Genomic DNA, 7619 nt, shown 5'->3' on the forward strand with positions numbered 1-7619 from the left:
ATGCTGCCTCAGGTCGCGATACATCTTCGTAGTACCTGGATGAATAGAATACCGAGAACTGTGTGCCTTCTCTTGAATCCTCTCCCTCAAGCCATCAACATTAGGAACACATAGACGACACTGGAGTCACAAAACACCATCCTCGCTGATAGTAACCTCCTTGGAACCACCCTGTAGTACCGTCTCTTTGAGAACCAACAAGGGCAGATCAGCAAACTGGCGAGCCTTGATCTGCTCAAATAGTGAAGACTGGGCAACGACACATGCAAGAACTCGGCCGAGCTCTTAAACATCCAGCCTCACAAGCCTGTTAGCCAAGGATTTAATGTCCAAGGCTAGTGGCCTCTCCTCTGCTAAAAGGAAGTCCAAATTGACCATACTCTCCGCTTTTCTGCTCAAGGCATCTGCAACTACATTCGCCTTGCCCGGATGATAAAGGATGGTATATCATAATCTTTCAGTAACTCAAGCCACCTACGTTGCCTCAAATTATGATCCCTCTTCTTGAACAAATGCTGCAAACTACGATGATCGGTGTAAACCTCACAGGACACCCCATAAAGATAATTCCTCCAGATCTTAAGAGCATGAACAATCACGACCAACTCCAAACTATGTACAGGGTAATACTTCTCATGAGGCTTCATCTGACGTGAAGCATACGTAATAACTCGCCCTCCTGCATCAATACACAAGCCAAACCAACACATGAAGTGTCGCAATAAACAATATACATCCCCGAACCGGAAGGCAACGTTAAAGTTATCTTGAGCTTTTGAAAGCTCGCCTCACAATCATCGGACTAACGGAACGGAGCACCATTCTGGGTAAATCTAGTCAAAGGTGTTGAAATGGATGAGAAGCCCTCCACAAACTGGCGATAATAACCTGCTAACCCCAAGAAGCTCCTGATCTCAGTCGCCGTAGTAGGACGAGGCCAACTCTGAACTGCCTCAATCTTCTTAGGTTCCACCTTAATACCCTCGCCTGATACAACATGCCCCAAGAATGCTACAAAATATAGTCAAAACTCACACTTGGAGAACTTATCATATAGCTTCTGCTCCCGCAAGGTCTGAAGCACCACTCTTAAATGCTGCTCGTGCTCCTCCATGCTGCGCGAGTAGATCAAAAGGTCATCAATGAAGACAATGACAAACAAATCAATATATGGCCTGTACACCCTGTTCATCAAATCCATAAACGCTGCTGGGGCATTGGTCAAACCAAAGGACATCACTAGAAACTAATAATGGCCATATCTAGTCTGGAAAGTGGTCTTCGGAACATCCGAATCCCGAATCTTCAACTGATGGTACCCTGATTTCAAGTTAATCTTAGAGAACACCCTAGCACCCTGCAACTGGTCAAACAAATCATCAATACGTGGCAACGAGTACTTGTTTTTAATGGTGACTTTGTTCAACTGGCAGTAATTAATGCACATCCGCATAGTCCCATCTTTCTTTTTCACAAATAACACTGGTGTACCCCAAGGTGATACACTCGGCCTGACGAACCCATTTGCTAGCAACTCCTCAAGCTGTCCCTTCAACTCCTTCAACTCTTTTGGAGACATACGGTACAGTGGGATAGATATAGACTGGGTATCTGGAGCCAAATCAATGCAGAAATCGATATCATGATCTGGTGGCATGCCTGGAAGATCAGAAGGAAACATATCGGAGAACTCCCAAACTACGGGTACTGAATCAATTGCCGGAGTCTCTGCGGTAATGTCCTGAACATAATCTAGATAAGCCAAATAACCATTCTCGACCATGTGTCGAGCCTTCATAAAAGAGATAATCCGACTAGGTGTGCTGACCGATGAACCCTTCCACTCCAATCTAAACAACTCTTGTATCGCCAAGGTAATAGTCTTGGCATAAAAATCAAGGATGGCGTGATATGGAGACAACCAGTCCATGCCCAGTAGGAAGTATCATAAGTGCATGGCGAGACAACTTCGAAAATCACGCCTCATTATCGGTCACTGACATCTGACCCTGCTGGAGCTGCTCAAACTGAAATCGTAACTCTTCCCTCTAGGAGGGTGGAATATACCTATCCAATAAAAGGTGTGGAAGCTGATCCCAAGTCAAGGGAGAAGAACCTATTGGCCTGCCAAGAAGATGAGACTGCAACCATCTACGGGCCCTACCCTCCAGCTGGAAAGTAGTAAAATCCACCCCGTGGGTCTCTAATATCCTCATGTTGTGCAGTTTGTCCCTGTACCGATCAATGAAGTCTTGGGGATCCTTATGTCGCTCACCTCCAAAGACAAGAGGATGTAGCCTAGTTCATCTGTCCAATAGCTTCTGCGGCTTACTAGCCGCAGCTGGTCTGGGCTCACGTATGGCTGCTGCCACTGGCTGGGCTCCACCCACGGGTAGTGTGCCCGAGGTCTGATATACAGCAGCTGCATGCCAGGAGCCTTAGCAGTAGGGGTCTGTGCCCTTCTCCAGCCTGATATGTGGCTGGGTCTGCTGGAAATAAATCGGCGTGGGCCATAGTTGTAAGCCCCCGTTAAAATTTTATAATGATTTAATATTTTAAAGTGCAACAACGGTATTCGGGAATAACGTATTCGAGTATCAAAGGAGACCTATGGAGTGGAACCGCATTATTGTGACATCAAAAGTGTTTCAATGACGTTGTTTCATCGAGTATAAGTGGTATCACATTAAGCAAATGAGTTCCAAATTCAGTTTTGATTGAAGCATTAGATCCGTATTGAAATTATGGAATCATAGCAAAAATAATTGTCAAATTCAGACATCGTATGAGAGAGTTATGCCCATTCCCGTGTCGGAAAAATAATTTCCCGTCGCCAGCACCCCGGGTAGAGCAGGGCGCTATCTCTGGCGCAGGGATTTCTTTCAGGTACTGGAACCAGCACCACGGGCAGCCCCCCGATGCCACCTGTGGTGCCCGAAATGCTATATACTCATTCGAGGTTCATTTTACCCCATTTTTCTTGGCCGAACTTTGGGGTTTTCCTCCACTCTCTCAAGACCTCTAACTCCCCCATATTCAAGGTGAGTAATCCCTACCAATTTGGTGTTTCATTCCATCAATTCCACCCTAAAACTAACTGAATCCTCCATAAGATACATAGAGTTTCAAGAAATTTCTTCAAGAACTCAAAGGAGGGTTTTGCAAGATTTCTTCCAAAAGGTAATCCTACACCCTTAGACTTACATGTATGGATATATTATAGGAATATGAGTATGAATTAAGTATTGGAACTTATGGTATGGTGATTGTAAGCCATACATTCCCAATTTAAATACATAACCATTATAGAGATTGAAATGCGATTATTTGATGGAATTTTGTTGGTTGGGTGTGGATGGATTGTCATGTAAGTGATGTTGGAAGTTATGAATTGTTTAAGAATAATGGTGGGATAAATTTTTGGTAAATGATAGTAGTTGGATGAACTAATTCTATGGTTAAGAGGTGTAGAGATTCATGCCTACTAGGTGTTTGATAAAATGCCTAAATGGCCTAAATTATGGAATTTGTTACTAATATTGGTCCAATTGGATGTTGTTATTGTAGATTGAAGTTTCTTAGTGTAGTAGATCATTGTATTATCATTAAGGAACGAATTTGAGTTATGCTGGCTAAACTCTTCTATAAGAATTGGAACCCTCAATACCTTTGTAAGTTCCAAGATATTTATTATAAATCGAGTATTCCGAATAAGTTTTGTGACAAAGATATATGTTTAATTCGTGTTTCAAATGCTCTTATCGCATTGTATTATAAATTGAGGATGTGTTCCAAACTATGGATTGGGTACCTACATGTTATGATTCCAAGTCATGATTTATGTGGAAATTATAATGCTAAATTGTGAGGAGATTGTGATTGGGATTACACCTCCACCCACATACATTGGAGTGAGGCGGCAATGCCGCTTTGTGTATGATTTTGGAATTGTTGTTGCACCAACACCCACATATACATATTGGGGTGAGGCGGCATGGCCACTTTGTGTAGGTATTGGTATCGTTGATGCACTTCCACCCGCATACATTTGGTGAGGCGGCATGGCCTCTTTGTATGGGTTGTTGGTACTGTGGTTATACCTCCACCCGCATACATTGGGGTGAGGCGGCAGGGCCGCTTGAGTAGAGTTTTGGTATTGTGGTTACACCTTTACTCGCACACATTGGGGTGATGCGGCATGGCCACTTTGTGTGGAAACAATTATAGGGGGTCTCGTCTTAAATTCTATAAATGTTAATGACAACTCTTGATAAGCTTGCTTTGGTTTAAACGGGTAATTATGCTATTCTATTGTCGCCCTGGTTCATCATATTCATATTGTATTTTCAAATTCTTAAATTGTTGTTTGGTTTGCATACTAGCACTATTCGACATGTACTAAACTCCCTTTTTTCGGGGCGCTGCATCTTTAATGGATGCAGGTGGTTCCACACCGGAGGATATTGACCAGTGCTAGCGGTGCTCATTCTTCCCAGATGACTTGGTGAGCCCCATTTCATTTCGGGGTTATGCGTCGTTTGTTTCGTAGGTGTTATCGTGTTTTGAGGTATAGCAGAAGCCTTGTTGCCGGCACTATCATTGTACTCTTTGGTATTCTTTGAGGCTCTGTAGACTAAGTATGGGTTGTGTATGGGTGTTGGGAATGTTAAACAACTTGTGTTGTGATTAAATCACTTGTTCCACTTTGAACCATGCAGGTGTGTGTGTGTGTGTTTTCAGACTTATTAATAGAGTAACTAATGGTAATGAATTGGTATTGTAGACATAATCACCTTATTCACTAATTAACAAAAATATGTATTATCCTTATTCATGGATGAGTTCTGCTAGAAGGAAATCTAATTGGCTTTCTCGGCCAGGTTCACTCGGTTGAGCGCCGATCGCGCTACCCGAGTTTGGGGCATGTCAATAGTATCCATGAACCGTAGCATATGTCCAATGACCTCCTGGAAGCCCGGTGCTGACATGAAATCTACCAGGGCTGGCTCTGCTGCAGGCACCTCGCCCTGCTCCTCAATAATGGGATCCTCTACCGGATCCGCTGGTGGCATGGCTGGGGAAACTCTAGGACGTCCTCGTCCCCTACCTCGGGCCGGTGCCCTCCCCCGACCTCTGCCTCGGCCTCTAGAAATAGGGGGATCAGTTTCTCTCAGGTCTGGAACATCCGCCGTGCGCGTTTTCACCATTTGTGAGAGAATAAGAGAAAGATACTTAGTATAACATCAACTGCACGATAGGAGATGAAGAAAGAGTAGTTTCCTAACACCCTATAACCTCTCGAAGATAAGTACGAACGTCTCCGTACCGATCCGCAAGACTCTAATAGGCCTGCTCATAACTTGTGAGACCTACGTGAACTTAGTGCTCTGATACCATGTTGTCACGACCCAATTTCTCCCATAGGCCGTGATTGCGCCCAACGTTACCGCTAAGCAAGCCAACAGTGAACTAACCATGTGATTGTTTCTTTTAACAATTTAGAAATAGTTAATCCATAATTATTGAATAGATAAGATGTGAAAATTTAATAAAATGAGAGTTAACCGATTTCAAGAGCTAATGAAACGAAGTAAATAATCAAAAATCATCAAGTGACTACTAGCATGATCTCCAAGACCTGGTGTCACAAGTGTATGAGCTACTAGTAGAATATACAAAATACTACTACACTACTGTGTGAAGTGAAATAGATAGAAATTAAAAGCAAAAGGAAGACTCCGGGTGCTGCAGAACGGGTTCGGAAGGCAGCTCATCGCTAAGTCTCGAGGAAGTCAAAGATGCGCACCGGACTGATAACCAGATGCACCTGCCTCAGATCCCGTACGATTAGTGCAGAAGTGTAGCGTGAGTACATATACAATATGCACCCAGTAAGTATCTAGTCTAACATCGAAGAAGTAGTGACGAGGGGTCGACTTCGACACTTATTATGGGCCAACAATAAAATACTGAAATTATAACTAAGCATTGACTATATAAATACAATGAAATCTCAATAACAAGAAATAAAAGATCAATTCTTTCACTAATAGTAAATGCCAAATTAATTCCCATCAATTTACAAAATAATCTCTCAAGCCAATGGAACAATATCAATTATAATTGCGCTCCAAGAATTATTATGCACGAATTATGTCGAGGTCGTACGGCCCGATCCGACATACAAATATATACACTGTGCACCGCCGAGGGTCGAACGACACAAAAAATAGGTGCATCTATTTTATTACCGAAGTGTTCGGCCTACTCCACAAGAGGAGAAAATACCTTATAAACAACCGATTCAAAGTTTATTAATAGGCTATCATTCAAAGAAACACCAATGCTCATTAACGGTCAACTAACCCGTCCAATATTCAAGTAAATGAAATTTTACCTTTTAAAATTCCTTTATCAAGTTCCAATATGTTTTAAACAATTAAATTAGCAGGTAGAGTGCAAAGACCGCAAGTATAACATGATTTGGGTCCTAGACTACCCGGACATAAGCATACTTAGTAGCTACGTATGGACTCTCGTCACCTCGTGCGTACATAGCCCCCAAAAATAGAAGCACATATTATTTCAATTTACCTATGGGGTTAATTTCCTCTTACAAGGTTAGAAAAGAGACTTACCTCGTCTCAAAGCTTACTTGCCGGTCCACAATTGTGCTTTAAACCCTCAACTCGGTTCCAAACGACTCGAAACTAAGTCAAATGTTATATAAAATAGCCAATACATCTTCAAAAGTTCATATCCTAACTATTAAAGTGATTTCCCAACCCTAATTGAAGAATTCCTAAAAATCACTCCCGGGCCCACGTGTCCGGATTCCGTACATTTTTGAAGAAAGTTGTTACCCACAACCTCATGAACTCAAATATATAATTTTTACTAAATTCCATAACCATTTTCGTGGTTAAATCCCATTTTTATCAAAAACCTAAGTTTTTCATCTAAACACATGATTTTACTAATTTAGATGTTAAATCTGCCCATAATCTATGTATTTAACTCACATTGTGTAGAAATTACTTACCTCAAAGTGTTAGGTGAAAACCCCCTCTCTAAGAGCTCCAAGAATCACCCAAGCAATGAAATAAATCAGCCCAAAATAAGTCCCGTATTAAATTGATTTTCACACCTGCCGAGGGTTGGCCGCTTCTGCGGCTCTACATCTGCAGAAAAGTCATTGCAGATGCATCCCTTGCCCAGTGGCCTACTTCAGCTTCTGCGGACCTCTATCCCGCTTCTGCGGGTCCACTCCCGCGTCGCACACGCCACACCTACGAATTAAGTCATCGCAGGTGCGTGTGACAACCCGGCCTGTCGTCTTGAGAGTTATAGATCCGATCCCCTATTTAACTACTTCCCCCGTATCATTTTATGCTATTGTGACTTGCCGGGAGGTTTCATTTTGGTTTTTGGCAATGTTTGGGACAATTAATCCATAAATGGAGATTTAAGCCTTAGGATTGGAATCGTAGTCAGAATTGTGTGAAAATGACTCCGGAATAGAGTTCTGTCGTTTCTGTTAGCTCTATTAGGTGATTTTGGACTTAGGGGCGTATCTGGATAGTGTTTTGGAGGTCCATAGTAGATTTAGGCTTGAATTG

Source organism: Nicotiana tabacum, chromosome 13, assembly GCF_000715075.1.
Source record: "Nicotiana tabacum cultivar K326 chromosome 13, ASM71507v2, whole genome shotgun sequence".
Lineage (NCBI taxonomy): Eukaryota > Viridiplantae > Streptophyta > Magnoliopsida > Solanales > Solanaceae > Nicotiana > Nicotiana tabacum.